At 44.5% G+C, this 18,443-nt stretch overlaps 1 long non-coding RNA gene across 1 annotated transcript in view; it reads right to left on the minus strand.

Moving 5' to 3' along the window:
- Window positions 1-17,785, minus strand: part of LOC124612309 — a 315,920-nt gene extending 298,135 nt beyond the window's left edge. Inside the window, exon 1 of the long non-coding RNA XR_006979526.1 lies at window positions 17,680-17,785. This is a non-coding gene — a long non-coding RNA (uncharacterized LOC124612309). The remainder of the gene's footprint in view (window positions 1-17,679) is intronic.
- Between the last annotated feature and the right edge of the window lie 658 nt (window positions 17,786-18,443).

Here is an 18,443-nt window from a genome sequence, read left to right on the forward strand (position 1 = left end):
GGTTCAGGTTTCATCTGTGACGTACTTCTCTCACGCAACGTTTGTGACTGTAGTACGAGAGGCTTTCAATAATGAATGCAACACATTTTTTCCTTGGGAATTTCTATTGAAACAAGGCGGTCTTTGTTGTGAGACATCCAACAATATTCCCGCTTCAGACCATATTATTACATGAAGATCCGATAACTGGCGGTACCGTACACAGACTTCAAAATGATATCTGTGACGGAGATGCGTTTTAAGCCAAGAGCTCTCATTCAGTTTCTTTCGAGTATCGCAGATACTCTTGAGCGTTTGCAGAATGTTTACGGAGACCTGGCAGTGAACAAAAGCACGGTGAGTCGTTGGGTGAGGCGTTTGTCATCATCGAAACAGGGACGCTCAAACCTGTTCGATTTTCCGCGTGCATTTGGCCGCACTCAGCTGTGCCTCCTGCAGTGTTGGAACGTGAGGAGGTGACCGACGAATCACAATGAAACACCTCGCTGCGTCTCTGTTGGCAGTGCTGACACACTCGTCCACCAGTTGGGGTATTCAAAAGCGTGTGCCCACTGGGTTCCTTGCCGCCTAAGAGAAGACAATACAGAGCAACGAAGGACCATCTGTGTCAAACTACTTGCGCGTTGCGAGGCTGACCGTGACAATTTGCCGTCGTACGTCACAGGCGATGAAACATGGCTTCATCTCTTCGAATCGGAAACAAAACGGCAATTCATGGAGTGGCGCCACACCACTTCTTTTTCGAAGAAAAAATTCAAAACCACACTGTCATGGCGACGGTCTTCTGGGACTCTTAATGGGTTATTCTGTTTGAAGTCGTCCAACGTGGTGCAACGATCAACTCGGAAGTGTGTTATTATAACCTAAGGAAATTGTAGGAACGGTTTCAGCGTGTTTGTCGGCACAAAAATGCAAACGAACTTCTCCTTCTCGATGGCGACGCAGGGTCTGGCAAAAGAATGTTCACCCGAGAAGCTCACTAAACGTCATTGGACTGTTCATCCTCCTATACTCTACAACCCGGGTCTCGCACCTTCTGACTTCCATCTATTTGGCCCAATGAAGGTTGCACTCCGTGGGAAGCAGTACATAATGATGGGGAGATTATTGATGCTCGCACGTACGTTGACCAGTAGAGTGGTACAACGCGGACATGCATGTCCTTCCAACAAGATGGCGTAACACCGTCGCATTGAACGGAGAGTATGTTGAGAAATAGGATATTGTAACCAAAAGAGTGGGGAACAATACGAACCTGCTTTCATAAAAATACGTGTTGCATTACTTATTGAACGCCTCTCTTACACGCATGGATGGGCACAGGCACATTTTGCTTTTGATGTAAGATGACATCTAATGCGCCAGTATGGTTCAGGATGCTAAGTCGAGCACAGCATGCACCCTGTGCTTCGACGTCACTTGATCTCAGTAGTGAGGATTGTTCTGTCTGCGGTCAAAAAATGGCTCTGAGCACTATGGGACTTACTTCTGAGGTCATCAGTCCCCTAGAACTTAGAACTACTTGAACCTAACTAACCTAAGGACATCACACAAATCCATGCCCGAGGCAGGATTCGAACCTGCGATCGTAGCGGTCACGCGGTTCCAGACTGTAGCGCCTAGAACCGCTCGGCCACTCGTTTGCGGTCATCTCGAAAGTGAAGTGTACAGCACACCCGTAAATAAGGTCGAAGAACTGGAACAGTGAATTGTACAGTCTTTCCAACATTTACGAGATGATACTGAGCCGTTCGGAATAGGTAGTAACTCGTCGCAGAAACGAGCGTAGTATTGCATCCAGATGTTAGCGTAGCATGTGGGACATCTGTTTTAACAGGTGCGCGTGTACAGTGAACTGTAAAATGTGATATGCAGATGTAGTATTGCATATCTTGTTAAGGTAGGCCATGGGAGAAATTTGAACCCAATTAGCTGGGGACTTAATCGAAAAGTTTACGTTTCAAATACATGTATACCGGCCAGGACAATATTCGACGCTGACGCCAGTGACGGCTGTTAACCATACATTCGCAGGTATCACGGAAAGAGATGCGTTTATGGACACATATTTAATGGAATGTTTTGCTTTCCTTGTAATATCTACGGTCGCAGGTTCGAATCCTGCCTCGGGCATGGATGTGTGTGATGTCCTTAGGTTAGTTAGGTTTAAGCAGTTCTAAGTTCTAGGGGACTGATGACCACCGATGTTAAGTCCCATAGTGCTCAGAGCCATTTGAACCATTTGCACCTTGTAGTATACTTTCAGCAGCGTAAGTATACAAACTGCGCTTGAGCGCCTCTGGCACCCCTTATATCTCAACACCCTAAGCGGCTGCTTGTGTGTCGCCTGGTCTTTAAACAGGCTGTGGCCGCACCACTAGGAGGGGCAGGGTGGCGTGTCCATCGCCCCGGGCGCCATTTGTCTCGGGAAAGACGCACAGTTCTCATTTTGACAGCAGGCCGCGTGGACCTGGGACGTTCTCTGCCCGCTAGGCCACCACGGCCACTGATATGGTGGAGTATCGAGCGGAAATCCGTTATCTGCCTTTAAAGGGCACCAACGCTACAACAATCCATGCTTAGTTGGTGGAAGTGTAGTGAATGACAATAACGCATTATCATATCACACAGCGATAAATGTGGCGGAGACACTTCCAGTAAGAGTCAAACGTGTCTCAACGAAGAAGAACAATATGCCAGCGTACCATAGTGTAAGACAAAAGCATAAAAGACAGAGCTGTTTCAGGTAGTCTAGATGACTTATTTAGCCAACTAATCACCATGGACAAGTGCTGGATGTGTCTACATCTACATCTACATCCATACTCCGCAAGCCACCTGACGGTGTGTGGCGGAGGGTACCTTGAGTGACCTACAGAGAAACATAGCTCACAAGCAGCGGAAGCATGTAGAGTCACCACCGCCGAAAAAGGCGGAGACCCAACCATCATCGTGCAAGGTGAAGATGAGTATTTTTCGGTACTGATATGGTGTGATTCCAATACTTTATGCTCGTAAGGAGCAAATTTTCACAGCAGCACTCTAACGCAATCTCCTGACTAGGTCACGGGAGGCTGTCAAGACGAAAATTAGCGGGAAGGTGTCCAAAGACGAATTTATGCTCAACGATAATGCCTCAGCTCATTCTGCACAGGTCAGTCACCCACAGATTTTTCTTCACGCCCCATATTGTCCTGAAATCGTTCCGTGTGACTTCTTCCTCTTTCATCGTATGAAGAAACATTACGTGGCAGGCATTTGCAGAAAGACAACGAGTTGATATTCGAGGCGCAATGTTTCCTAAAAAGCCAAAATAGAGGAATCTGCAACCAAGGTCTCATCCCAGTCATCCTTCGTCGGGGAAAATGTTTCACACAGAAGGGTAATAATGTACACAAATACTGAGACTGAGACCATCTTCATGTTTGAGTTTTTCAAGGTGATAATAAAAATGTTATCACTACCCTCGTACTTCGAGTAACTAAGACTCTTTTATACATACATTTTTTTAAAAAAGTAGTCACGTCATCTGCGTTTCTTTCAAATTCGGTACGGTGTATAAGGTGAATTTTAATATGTGCGATCTGCAATTGCAAATATAAAACTACAACCAAAGCAGTCCCTGGATGCCAGCGACCCTACAACGTACTGCGCTAAGTCGATTTCATCTAACGTGGAAGTTTTGCCAATTGTTCTTTGAGAAAGAAAAGGGACTTTTCCCATTGATTATGTTACAAAGAGTGGGGAAATTCTATGCAACAACTAAACAAACTAAATAAAAAAAATAAGTGAGAAGAAACCTAGATTTCGGATGAAAAAAATATTATTTTTATAGACAGTACACCTGCCCAGAAAGGTGCTTTGGCAAAAGAAAAAATGAATTATCAACGAAATTAGAGTTTTTGGAACTTCCAAGGTATTCTCTATTTTTGACGCACTTCCTCCTCTTGCCACATTTAACCAAATACATGACTGGCGTAGGAACTGGGTGTAACGAACACATTATGAGTGTTGCACACGAATATGTAGGTATTTCAGAATCGCTTTTCCGTGATTGAACATTCTCACTGGAAAAGCTTTGGATAAAATGATTTATCTAAAGGGAAACCATATCAATGAAAAGTGCATTTATGACCTTCAAAAGAAAACGTTTCCCGACCTGGCCTGAAATTTTGTTCTTGGTTCTACATTTTTAATACGCTGTCCAACCACTATACATAGAATTTGATAATAAGAAGGCATTAAGTGAGATGTAAATACAGGGCCAATGTTGAAACAAGAGGTGAACAGGGAAACATCGACCATTCCTGAAAACATGCATTGCCTCATAAAATGAGCCTGTACTGCGATATGAAATTTAACTTGCAGTATTGTGTGTCCGGAATCACTTTATAGCATGTGTCAGTGCTCAGGATGCTATAATAAACATAGGGTTCATATCTGAGTTACGTGTTTGATACAACAAAGCAGACGTTTGTGGGACTTCTCCCGTGGCCGGTCTTTGGATTGCGACGCTGTAATCTTGTTAGTAATTGATCACGTTCCACACATGTTGCGTCAGTGAAGTCCTCTTCGACGGCTCTTTCCAATGCCACAAAAAAGAGTATGTAGTTCCAATAAAAAAAAAGTAGGAGTCAAAATTACTTGCTATGGTAAGAAAATTCGCCACAGTGTCTTCTATAACTCAGCGAAAACCGCACATCGATATATTTATTTGTTCTGCATGGTTTTGGACTGACCTGCCTTAAGTGTCCTCCTCTGTATGGGACAATTCGCAGCTCTAAAGATCTTAACTTGGTGTTAAATATAAATGCTCCACAATATTTACTGTACTGTTGCAATCTGCGTAAGACGGGCAGAGGCAAATGGGATAAATCTTGATTTTTTTTATTTTCCATGAATATTCAAAAGAACTGGAAGCCTTCCACTAATGTTTACTTGAACTTGGTAATTCATAAGAGACTATGACCCAGGTTTTTATGCCCTGAAACGTCACTCCTCTGCATAAGAACCTGACTGTCATGTGAATAAATGCAATCTAACTTTATTTTTAAGTTTCCTAGTGGTAACATCATTTTTTTACAAAGGTTAACCAAGACAAAACAAATTATAATGCTCACAACAGATTTCACGCAACTGCTTATTTTACAGATGCAATTCGCGCGATGCAAATATTTTTGATCTCGGTATCCTACAAATCGCAGAAAACTGGAAAGACGTGAGACATCGTGGTGTCAGAAATTATCTTGCTGTCCCTGTCTTCGCGGCTTGAAAACCAACAGCGTCACAAACTTACCCGTACAGCTGAAAACTTAATTAAAGAAAACTCTCTGCTCAAGGCAGCGTATTACCTCAGCGCTTTAAATGCAATTAAAGTGAATGTACTACATTCGAGAACATAATTCTTACGAGAACACATGTGGAGATACGGAACACGTCGAAGATTAATTTCAGCACAAACAGATGAAATGAAAATAAGCTATTAAAGATTCCAAATTATGTTCACACTTATTATAATTTTCAATGATTGAACATAAGGTATCATATTTCATATACAAATCCAATTCAATGAATCATGTGTCTTCACATTACCATCCTTACACAATAGGCAAAAGGAAATAACCACATATTAGCATTAACGCCTGTAATGTTATCAGATGAGTGTAAGAACAGCTTGAAATTTTTGATGGCTGAAATGAAATTGCGTATTGGCCCCACGTGTTCTAAAACGCTGAGTGGAGCACCAAAGACTTGTACTCAGGTGATTCATGTGAAAAGGTTGCAGACGTAATTATGTCAGTACGACGGGAATTAAGACTCTGAACGCGGAATGGTAGATGGAGCTAGACGCATGGGATATTCCATTTCGGAAACTATTGGGGTATTCAATTTTCCGAGACCCTCAGTGTGCAATAACCCAAGAAGCTTGAAACCCTCTGCCGAAAGTGTGCCGAGAATACCAAATCTCACCATGGTCAGCGCAGTGGCCAAAGGCCTTCACTTCACGACCGAGAGCAGCAGTGTTTGCGTACAGTTGTCAGTGCTGACGGACAAGCAAAGCTGCGTGAAATAACTATAGAAATCAATGTGGAACATACGAACAACGTATTGGTTAGGACACTGTGGCGATATTTGGCGTTAATGGGCTATGGCAGCAGATGACTGACGGGCATGGCTTTGCTAACAGCATGATATCGCTTGCAGCGCCTCTCCTGGGCTCGTGACCATTTCGGTTGGACCCTAGGCGACTGGAAAACTCTGATCTGGTAAGATGAGTCCCGATTTCAGCTGGTAAGAGCTGATGTTAGGGTCGGAGTATGGCGCAGACCCCACGAAGCTAAGGGCCCAAACTGTCAACAAGACACTGTGAAAGCTGGTGGTGGTTCCATAATGGTATGGCCTGCGTTTACACTGTGTTTACATGGTTCAAAATGGTTGAAATGGCTCTAAGCACTACGGGACTTAACATCTAAGGTCATCAGTCCCCTAGACTTAGAACTACTTAAACCAAACTGACCGAAGGATATCACACACAGTCATGCTCGAGGCAGGATTCGAACCTGCGACTGTAGCAGCAGAGTAATTCCGGGCTGAAGCGCCTAGATCAGTTCGGCCACAGCGGCCGGCTGTTTACATGGAATGGACTGGATCCTCCGCTCCAACTGAACCGATTATTGACTGGAAATGATTATGTTCCGCTACCTGGAGATCATTTGCATTCATGGATGTCATGTCCACAAACAACGATAGAATTTTTGTGGATGACAAAGCGCCATGCCACCGGCCCACAGTTATTTGCGATTGGTTTGAAAAACATTCTGGGCAATTTGAGCGAATGACGTGGTCACCCAGATCGCTCGACCTGAATCCCATCAAACGCCTATGGGACGTAATTGAGAGGTCAGCTCGTGCACAACCCTGCACCTGCAACACTTTTGCAATTATGCTGTGGTGACACCATGGCTCAGTATTTCTCCTGGGGACTTCCAAAGACTTTCTGAGTCCATGTCACGTCGAGTTGCTGCACTACGACGGGCAAAAGGAGGTCTGATACGATATTAGAAGGTATCCGACGACTTTTGTCACCTCCGTGTAAACTGCAAATTACGCAACGCGAATGCAGTGCAAGCATGCTAAACGATCGCCGTATCACCACAATCCCGAACAATGCCGGCTCAATACGCCCAGTTCACTATCATAAGACAGGTGTCTATGCTACTAGGTGGAATTGCGAAGTCGACATAGCTGCTGCAAGCAGAAGGCAAGAGTGTAGAGGGGAGAACTATCCTGTTGCTCAGTCCCGTCAAAGCTAGGACCTGTTCCTCACGCGTACCTATGAGTTTCCACACAGAGATGTCCTACCCCAGCAGGCCGGAGTGGTCGAGCGGTTCCAAGCGCTACAGTCTGGAACCTCGCGACCGCTACGGTCGCAGGTTCGAATCCTGCCTCGGGGATGGATGTGTGTGATGTCCTTTGGTTACTTAGGTTAAGTAGTTCCACGTCTAGGAGACTGATGACCTCAGATGTTAAGTCCCATAGTGCTTAGAGCCATTTGAACCATTTGAAACTGTGGTTGAGTCAAATACTGGTACCCGTTGGACTTAACTATTTCATTCAAGACGACCGTTCGTAAGTAACGTAACACATTTTTTCTCGCCCAGTTTCGGTTGAAAAAATGCAGAATTTGTTGTAAGACATCGTAGAATATTCCCGCTTCGGCCCTTTTAGTTTCATGAAATTTCTCTAGGTTCAAATGGCTCCGAGCACTACGGTACTTAACTTCTAAGGTCATCAGTCCTCTAGAACTTAGAACTACTAAAACCTAACTAACCTAAGGACATCACACACATCCATGCCCGAGGCAGGATTCGAACCTGCGGCCATAGCGGTCGCCCGGTTCCAGACTGTAGCGCCTAGAAACGCTCGGCCACCCCGGCCGGCAAATTTCGATAGGTTGCTGCACTACACGTAGCCTTTAAAATGGCGTCTGTAGCGGAGTTGCATTCCAAGCTGAGAGGTGAAATTGGGTTTCTTTTGGCGGAAAACCAGAGCATGGCAGATATGGATAGGCGCTTGCAGAATGTGTATGTAAATCTGGCAGCGAACAAAACTACGGTGAGTCGTTGGGCGAGGCGTCGGTCATCATCGCACCTACATCGCGCAGACCTGTTCGATCTCCCGCATGCCGACTGGTCCCTCACAACTGTGACTCCTGCAGTGTTGGAACGAGCGGACACTCTCAAAATGCAAATGAACTTCTTTTTATCCATGGAAAAGTAGAATTATTTAAGTAAAAGAGTAGAGATTGGTGAAAAATTAACATTATAATAATAAACAAATGTCATTCTTCGGTAAACTGTCATAGTTTAATGTATCTTTCTTTAAAATGTGATGCCTAGGATCTGTGATGGAAAATTCTAACCTCTTAATTTTCTTGAGCTCAACACCTCTTTCTTTGTGGAAAGACGCTGATGCAGGTTTTTTCAGAAGGACCAAAGGGACAACATGAAGAATTCATTGGAATGGTGGAAGTATTGCTAAGATCTTGAAACAGTTCGTGTCTGTGTGTGTGCGTGCGTGTGTGTGCGTATGCGTGTGCGTGTGCGTATGCGTGTGCGAAAGCGCGCTCTGCGCGCACATATACGCCTGTGTGTGTATTTGTGTGTCTGTGCAGTGCAGTGCAGTGTAGTACAGTGTAGTGTAGTACAGTGCGCATTTATATATAGAATGGACAGTGATCACTGATGTGATCCAAATTCGTAATATAAAAGTATTTTTTTTATAAATAGAAAACGACTTTGTAATTAAAAAACCACAACACATAAAACATCAATATTCACATCAGAACAAGTTAATTTAGACCTACATGAGATTAATTAGTTAAATTTTAACTACTATTTTCTTTTTAAATTAAGATGACGTGTGTGAAATTACTTTGTAAATGATCTATAGATGAATAAACATCTGCCGGCCGCGGTGGTCTCGCGGTTCTAGGCGCGCAGTCCGGAGCCGCGCGACTGCTACTGTCGCAGGTTCGAATCCTGCCTCGGGCATGGATGTGTGTGATGTCCTTAGGTTAGTTAGGTTTAAGTAGTTCTAAGTTCTAGGGGACTGATGACCACAGATGTTGAGTCCCATAGTGCTCAGAGCCATTTGAACCATTTGAATAAACATCTAACAAACTAGAGGACGGCTATTTTGTGTGGGTTCAATATACTTGAGTAATGTTTAAGCAGGGGTTCGCAGGGCCGTCTTGTAGGCAATCTCCTTTTTATACTGATAACATTTTCGTAGTATTCTACCAAGGAACCGACATCTGGCACTTGTTATACCTGCTATTGAACCTATGTGATTGTTCCATTTCGTTTCCCTACAAATTGTTACACCCAGATATTTGTATGAGTTGGCCGATTATAGTTGTGATTCAGCGTTATTACAGTCATGGCTATTGCGTTTCCTCGTTCTGTGAAGTGCACTGTTTTACTTTTCTGAATAATTAAAACAGGTTTGCACCACTTTGGAATCTTATCAAGCTCCGAATGAACATATGTGCACCTTTTTTTCAGAGGTTTGTTCATTGTAGATAAGTGCATCACCTGCGAAAAGTCTGAGGTTACTATTAATATTCCCTGCAAGTTCATTAATACACATGTACAGCAAAAACCCTAAAACACTTCCCTGAGGCACACCCGAAGTTAACAAGTTTAGGCTTGGTACTGAGTCAAATGTTTTTCAGAAGTCAAGAAATACAGCATCTGCGTAACTGCCTTGTACCATGACTTTCGGGATGTAATGTGAGAAAAGTGGAAATTGGGCTTCACGTGACCGATGTTTCCGGAATCGATGCTGGTTGAGATGGAAGAGGTCAGTCTCTTCAAGGTACCTCATTACCTCAGAATATGAACTAAGATTCTACGGCAAGTTAATCATTGATAGTGGACGGTAGTTCTGCGGATCACTTCTGCTACATTTCCTGTCGACGGTTGTGACCCGTGCCTTTTTCCAACTCCTGGGCATAATTTGCGTTCGAGGCATCTGCAATCTCTTATGGTTAAAAGACGGGCTAGCTCATCTGCAAATTCTTTATAGAATCTGCTAGGGATTCCATTAGGCCACGATGCTTTGTTCAGTTTTAGCCAATGCAAGTGTTTCTCAACGCCAGTGTTGCTCATTGTTGCAGTGTCACAACAATTAAGTACTTGTCTAATGCAATGTCGTGTTTATGTTGTTTTCTACATGACGGAACGAAAGGAAGTGATCTGGTGACATCCGGCGATGTGACGAAGCTTATTTTCCTAGAATATCGGAAAAGGAAGAGCGAAGGTTAGCATAATTATCCGATGGACAAATCAACAGGAAGAGCGTCATGTAACACCACAAAATACTGAGAAAAGGTTTTACATTGGTGACCTCATCAATGGCACAGTAAACTTAGTTGTTTCTCTTACAATACGCAGGTACACAATCGGGTGATTTTAAGCTCAACGCACTTGGCTGCTACGGTCGCAGGTTCGAATCCTGCCTCGGGCATGGATGTGTGTGATGTCCTTAGGTTAGTTAGGTTTACGTAGTTCTAAAGTTTAGGGGACTGATGACCTCAGATGTTAAGTCCCATAGTGCTTAGAGCCATTTTTAAGCTAAATGCTGCCACCTATTCTCTAAATACTAACCAGACTAACGTGATGATTTCTTCTTTAATCTCTGATGCTTTTTAGTGAACGATGTAAAGAACATTAGCGTTCCACACAACTCAGTCGGCCAACTGAACCACTAATATAGAGCACAGACTAGCACACGAACACCGGATGAAGTTTAAAGGATTTTGGTGCAGACGCCTAACTTCTGAGACGGATTAATGACGAAGTCAATGGATATTTCAGTGATGGATATAGTAATCAACAATGACGGAGGTTTTGAGCCAAGTAATTTTTGTGGCAAGTACCTATGGGACCAAACTGCTGAGGTCATCGGTCCCTAGGCTTACACACTACTTAGTCTAACTTAAACTAACTTACGCTAGTGACAACACACACACCCTTGCCCGAGGGAGGACTCGAACCTCCGACGAGGGGAACTGCGCGAACCGTGGCAAGGCGCCTAAGACCGCGCGGCTACCCCGAGCGGCTAGTGAAATATTTTATGCAGCCTGGACTACAGTTAGCTTAGGTGTCATATGTTATCATATCAGATCGGTGGGGTAATTCCTCAGTAGTAGACATGCACCGAATGATACTCATTTTTGTAGAAGGCTGCCTGACGCTTGTCTAGTTCACAGATTTTTTAGAGCCGAGAGAGCAAGCAAGCTCTATCTACCATGGTATAATTAGAGGACCTGTCGAAATGTTGGAAAAAACTAAACTCGGATAAAAACGCGAAAATCTACAGAATAAAAGAATACCAAATACCTATAGGGACTATGGCTGTGAAGAAGGATGTTAGGTGACGCCTTACCAGTTAAGTCTATTCAATCGAACGCTCCAGTTGCCAGTTATGGTATACTGAGACGACACAAAAGTTATGGGATACCTCAGAATATCGTGTCGGACCTCCTTTTGTCAGGTGAAGTTAACAGAAGTATTGAACCATGTTGCCTCCATATTTGCGAAAGTGTTTTAAGTGCAGGATTTTTTGCACGAACTGACCTCCCCATTATGTCTCATAAATGTCCTATAGGATTTATGTCGGGTGATTTGGGTGGCCAAATCATTCTCAGTCGCAAATAAGCGCGGGCCAGTGATATGGCGCATTGTCGTCCATAATTTTTTTTTTTTTTTTTTTTTTTTTTTGGAGGGGGGGGGGGGGGACGTGAAGTCCATGAATGGCTGCAAATGGTAAATGATCGGTTCACAGGGACCAGAGGATCTAATCCGTTCACTTGGACCAAGGACCCAGTCCATTCCATGTAAACACAGTCCACACCATTGTGGAGCCACCACCAGCTTGCACAGTTTCGGTCCATGGCAATGTGGCGTCTGCGCCACATTCTGACCATACCATATGCTCTTACGAAATGGAATAGGGACTCGTCTGATCAAGCTACGATTTCCCAGTCGTCTAGGGTCCAACCATTACGGTCACGAGCAGAGTACAGGCGCTGCAGGTGATGTCGTGCTGTTAACAAAGGCACTCACGTTGGTTGTCCGCTGCCAGAGCCCATTAACGCCAAACTTCGACACACTGTCATAACGGATACGTTCGTCGTACGTCTCATTTTCATTTCTGTGGTTCTTTCACGTATTGTTGCTTGTCTGTTAGCATTGACAATCTACGCAAACGCCGCTGCTCTCGGTCGTTAAATGAAGACCGTCGGCTACCGACATGTCCGTGGTTAGAGGTAATACCTAAAATTTGGTATTCTCGGCACGCTACTGACACTTTGAATCTCGGCATTCTGAATTCCCTAACGATAATCGAAATGTAATGACCCATGCTTCTGGCTCGAACTACCATTCGGCGTTCGAAGTCTGTTAATCCCCGTTGTGTGGCCATAATCACGTCAGCACATGAGCCACCCAAGTGCAGACGACATCTATGCCAATGCGCTCCTCTTTTATATCTTGTGTACACGACGCTGCCGCCATCTGGGTATGTGCATATCGCTATGCCTCGACTTTTGTCGCCTCAGCGTAGTTTGAAATTTCCAAGCAGACTAAAATTGTGTGCTGAACGGGGAGCCCTTCGTGGGGAAGTGCTCTGCCGACTGAGGTGTCCCGGTACCCCGTGTCCTGCCTTCCATACGTCACAGAAGTTCTCGTGTGACAATGGATATTAGCTGTGAAGTTTGGAAGGTAGGAGACGGAGTACTGACGAAAGTGAAGTTGTGAGAGGGGAGTGGTGGTAGAGGTCGGGCTTCGTGAATCATGTGGGTTACCTCAGTCGGCAGACCACTTACCAGCGAAAAGTAAAGGTCCGAGGTTCGAATCCCCGTCCAGCACACAGTTTTAGTCCGCCAGCAAATTTTAATCAGTGGACATTGCTGCAGAGAAAAAATTTTGTCTGAATGTTACAGTTTTATTCATATAGCAGGTTTCGACTCAGTTACGTCTCATTCTCGAGTGTGTTAATTATTGTCCTCAACATAGCCACGTAATACACTAGAGAATTGCCCTTAATTCGGGCGACATCGGTTACGTGAATAAAAAACTAAAATTAATTCCGTCCGAACAGGCCATGAAGGCACAACGGTACCGACCGGCCGCCGTGTCATCCTCAGCCCGGTGCGTCACTGGAGGCGGATACGGAGGGGCATGTGGTCAGCACACCGCTCTCCCGGTCGTATGTCAGTTTACGAGAGCGGAGTCGCTACTTTTCAATCAAGTAGCTCCACAGTTTACATCACAAGGGCTGAGTGCACCTTGCTTGCTAACATCGCTCGGCAGACTGGATGGTCACCCATCCAAGAGTTAGCCCAGCCCAACAGCCCTTAACTTCGGTGATCTGCCAGGAACCGGTGTTACCACTGCGGCAAGGCTTATGTGAATAAAACTTCAATATATTAGGTAACTGGAGCGTTGCCATTACAGAACAGCTGCGACAGAACTCCGGCACTTAACTGTGGCAACTCCATCACTCTCCCATGAGGAAGACAATTCCAGCAGTTATTTACATTTCTTTCGTCACTGAGAAATGTGTTATATTTTGTTCTGGATTGTCTTCGTTTTGTCGGAAAGTTTCGCAGTTGATTTTAGGAAACATGGTTCAAATGGTTCAAATGGCTCTGAGCACTATGCGACTTAACTCCCGAGGTCATCAGTCGCCTAGAACTTAGAACTAATTAAACCTAACTAACCTAAGGACATCACACACATCCATGCCTGAGGCAGGATTCGAACCTGCGACCGTAGCGGTCGCTCGGTTCCAGACTGTAGCGCCTAGAACCGCACGGCCACTCCGGCCGGCTAGGAAACATGACATGCTACTATTTTCTCTGGGTGATTTGATCGTTATTGTGCTGTATGGCGGCACCATAATTGCAGATGGTCGACGTTTGTTCTTCCTGGATTGCGTGTGGAGCTTGGTTTGTTAGATAACGGCCGACACTCGCTTAGGTCTGGATCTCTGAATACTCTGCCGATTTAGCTGGCAGCAGGGGCATGAGAAAGGGCCACAGTGCGTAGATATACAGTTGTTTTTCAAACAGATCGGGTTTTGGAAGCAAATTTTTAACGATGATACCCAAAGCAACACAGGGTTCACCTTAGAACTGCAAAATTTCTCTCCCTTTCTCTCTAAAGTTAGTCCCGTCTCGTCAGGGTCCTCTTTTTCAGGATTTGGCAAATTATATTTACTGTTTAACTGTGTAGACGGATGCTCTTCCTGACGTCACAGTCGTCATGGTAACCTAAGGGGGAGGGGGGAAAGGGGGAAGGAAATCGTGTGCGCCATTACCTAAATCGTGTAAATATTGTTGTGTGTGTGAACTTATTTTAACTGTTTGTGTAGCGTGTTCTCTGAGTTGAGATTTCAGAACTAGCGCAGCATTTATCTTAACAAGTGTGGGAAACCGCCTAAAAACCGCACACAGGCTGTCCTGTGCGCGGATGCGTTGCGAGTCCTGCTCCTCTCCCTCTCTCGCAAGCTAGCACGTTGTGTGTTGCGCTGTACGAGCAGCTCACTTTATATGTAACTAATACTAAAATTTGTAACAAAGTGAAGCGCAGTGCTTAAAAATGCTGGGATAGAATCCATGGAAAGTAGATTTTAGATCCTTGTACAATCTTACCAGTTTTTTTCCCGATACCACATACGAAAAAATATTGGGGAGATTCCTTTAGTAAGATCACAGCCAGTGACACAACGGTGTCCCGTATTTAATGACCTCATTGTCGACAGGACATTAAACGAAACTTTATTCCTTTCTGTAAATGTTTTGGAATCTCAGTTTCTTACCGAAATGCCTTCCATTACGTGTGAGGTAACTAACCGTATTTCTTTAGGTGATGAGTGCCTGGGTAAGTTTCTTTAGAAGCCGTCGAAGTCCTTATATTACTGATGGATGAGTGTAAGGCTCACCTATCCCAATGATGTCTATAGCGGATATCGTGAATTTCTTTTTTTTAAAAACGGCCAGTCAACATATTCGAAGAAGTTCTGATAGTCGATTGCAGAGCTACAGCTCCTATATCATACTTGGAACCAGTTGTTCCGAACTGAGTTCATTTCTAGATGATTGCGGTGGAAATTTGAGTTCATTAAGTGCAGATGTGGAACTTCCCTCGAAGGTGGTAGTTTGCGCATGAGCAGCCTTCATCTGTGTTGCCTTAAGTTAATAAGAGAAGCACCGACACTGAATAAACGTAGTAAGTCCGTAAATGCGGTTGCTGAGAATTATGAACAATAAACTGTAGAAATACCAGAATGATTTTTACACAGAAAAATCAAATCTAGTAATCACGTATAAGTGCGACGTTCATAAGACTAAGGAAAAAAAAATTTAAAAATGGTTCACTGATGATTACGACACAACAACTTAATTTTTCGTTAACACTTCGTCTAGGAAACAAAGGAAATAGCCTCAGTTTCTTTTCATGCTTCACTGCCAAAGAGAAAAATGTGAGGTTTGATTTCTACCTCGAAAACGTAATTCTGAGCAGTCATTTCTTGCTCTATTCAGCATTCAGTGGGTGGTGTGCGTACACAGACGTCATGTTTGCGTTTAGAGAGACAACAAACGCTTCTATTGTCATGTAGCTTTGACTGCATGTCTGATTCAACTTTTTTTGCAATTTGTAAAAATATAAGGAGCTATCAAAGTTTCCTTTCAAAGGCCACACCAACCTCTTGCATAGATGTTGGTGCTTATATACCCGCATCGTAGACGGACTGGGTTGCATATACGCTGCAGCAACGCTTTCAAACGGAAACTTTTTGACTGCTTCTTCTATCTGAAATCATGGTATGATAACACTTCACTTCCGCGTGATGCCTCTTGTGTTTTACGTGCTCACTGAATATCCTACACAAAAAGCTGCAGATTCGATTCAACAGCTTGTTGTAAAAGGAATTAATCAGTTTTTAATTCCTTAAATGTTTGAACTGTCTTTTACGAGCATTCTGTTTGCACAGGCTGTCTTTTACAGTTTAAAGGGTGTGAAGTATGGCGCACAGCAGAGTTTCGTATATAAGACTCTCGGAACACTCTGATGCGTACAAGGAAGATAAATGGCCACTTCATTTATACATCTAGACGCGAGCGGAAAATAAAAGATTAAGTATAGGAAAATTAAACCTGTTTAGCTACTTTTATAGCCCCCACTCGTATTTTGTGTCACTTGTTGACTCTATTGCGAAACATTTTGGAGAGCTGAGAAACGCTGAACTGCACTGGTTCGCCTTAATCTTAAGCATCTCAGCCACGAACAACATGAAGCTCTACAACACGTCCTCTAGCATCAGCTGAAATAGTGATGCATTTCAAAATGAAAAGATGGCTGCTGAAATACAGAAAGGACAGGAAGGACTTGAAGGCAGACAGCCCACGTCCCGACAACTACTACACGACTGTAAATTCTGGATAAATACTGAGTTACAATTGCCAGCAACAGAGTGAATATGGATAGAACTTTTAGTATAGTAAAGCAACTGTGTTACACTTTCTGATTTACAGATGACAGTGCAGCCGTGAAAGAAACGTCTAAGGACGTTGAAGATCAGTTGAACGCAACGGGTAGTGTCTTGCGTAGAAGTTACAACGTGAATACTACAATTACTACATTACTAGGGTAATGGAATGAAGTCAGATTAGGCGACGTGTGGGAATCAAATCAGAAAATGAAGCCATAAAAGTATTAGACGAGTTTTACTATTTGAGAGGTAAAACAGCTAATGATGGGCGAAGTAGAGAGGATATAAAATAAAGACTGGAAATGGCAAGAAAAGCATTTCTGAAAAATATAAATTTGTTTACATCGAATATAAATTTACATGTGAGGAAATATTTTCGGAAGGTATTTGCTTCAAGTGTAGCCACGTGTGGAAGTGAAACAAAAACCAGAAACAGTTCTGAGAAGAAGAAAATAGGAGCTTTTGAAATGTGACACTGTAGGAGATTGAAGATTAGATGCGTGTGTTGGACGTCTAATGTGGAGGTGCTGAATCGAAATGGGAAAGAAATAAATTTATGGCATAGTTAGATTAGAAGAAGGAATCGGTTGACAGGACATTTCGTGAGACGTCAAGGAAGTGTTAGTTTGGTAATGAAGGGAAATACATAGGGTGAGCGGAAGGGGAGGGGGGTGTAAAAAGTTTAGGGCGAGACCAAGGCAAGACTATAATAAGCATGTTCAAATGTATATGGGCTGCAGCAGTTATATAGAGAGGAAGAGTCTTGCACAGGATACAGTAACATGCACAGCTGAATCAAACCAATATTTGGACTGAAGACCACAGTAACAGCAACTGTGTGTCCACGCTCATGCGCATACATTACGATGGCACACATGTACAGAGAGAGGTAGAAGGCGGTGGAGGGGAGAGCGAGGAAGGGAGGGGGGACTGAGAAAGAGAGGCAGTGAAGTTTATGGAAAGAGACAGAAATATAACGGTGTTTGTGGAAGAGCATCAGATTGGTAGTTTGAATGCATACGTGATGAGACACGACAAGTGCGTCAGACGTGTGCGTGTAGCGGCGCTGTTGCGAGGCGTCGCGCGGCAGGTGTTGTGGCGCGGCTGTTGCGTTACCTGGACAGGAGAGGCGCTCGGCGAGAACACGGGTGCTGCCGCGGCGCCGCCTCCAGAGCGACTGGGGGCTGGGGGCTGGGGGCTGCGATCAATTGCCGGCCGGCCGCCGTGGCGTGGCGTGGCGCGCCTCATCGACCGCCCCCACGGCCGGGCCGCGCCGCCCCCGCCGCCCCCGCACGCAGGCGCGCCCTCTGACGGCCTCTCCTGTCGCCGAGTGCGCCGAAACAATGTAGGGCCGCGCTCTGCTGACCGAGAGCCGGCCGAGCGCCCTCGGGTTGACGAGACGTGACAGCCGGCGAGCGTCAGGGGCGCTACAGTGCCAGACAGCTGGCACCAAGGAGGGCACCTCATAGACGGCCTCTTCCGCCTTCTTCTGAAAAAATGGTTCAAATGGCTCTGAGCACTATGGGACTCAACTGCTGAGGTCATTAGTCCCCTAGAACTTAGAACTACTTAAACCTAACTAACCTAAGGACATCACAAACATCCATGCCCGAGGCAGGATTCGAACCTGCGACCGTAGCGGTCTTGCGGTTCCAGACTGCAGCGCCTTTAACCGCACGGCCACTTCGGCCGGCCCTTCTTCTGACTTGCAGGGTTTCAAGATCACTGGTCGGGTTTTAACATTCTCAAAGTGGTACCACGCAAGTACACAAAAATTTAAAAGAAAAAAAATTTAAAAAACGGTTTTGAAAATTAGTAGTTTTCCACTATTTTTAACTACAAAATATTTCAGATTAATCAACATGTTGCCGGTAGCTGAT

Source organism: Schistocerca americana, chromosome 1, assembly GCF_021461395.2.
Source record: "Schistocerca americana isolate TAMUIC-IGC-003095 chromosome 1, iqSchAmer2.1, whole genome shotgun sequence".
Taxonomy (NCBI): domain Eukaryota; kingdom Metazoa; phylum Arthropoda; class Insecta; order Orthoptera; family Acrididae; genus Schistocerca; species Schistocerca americana.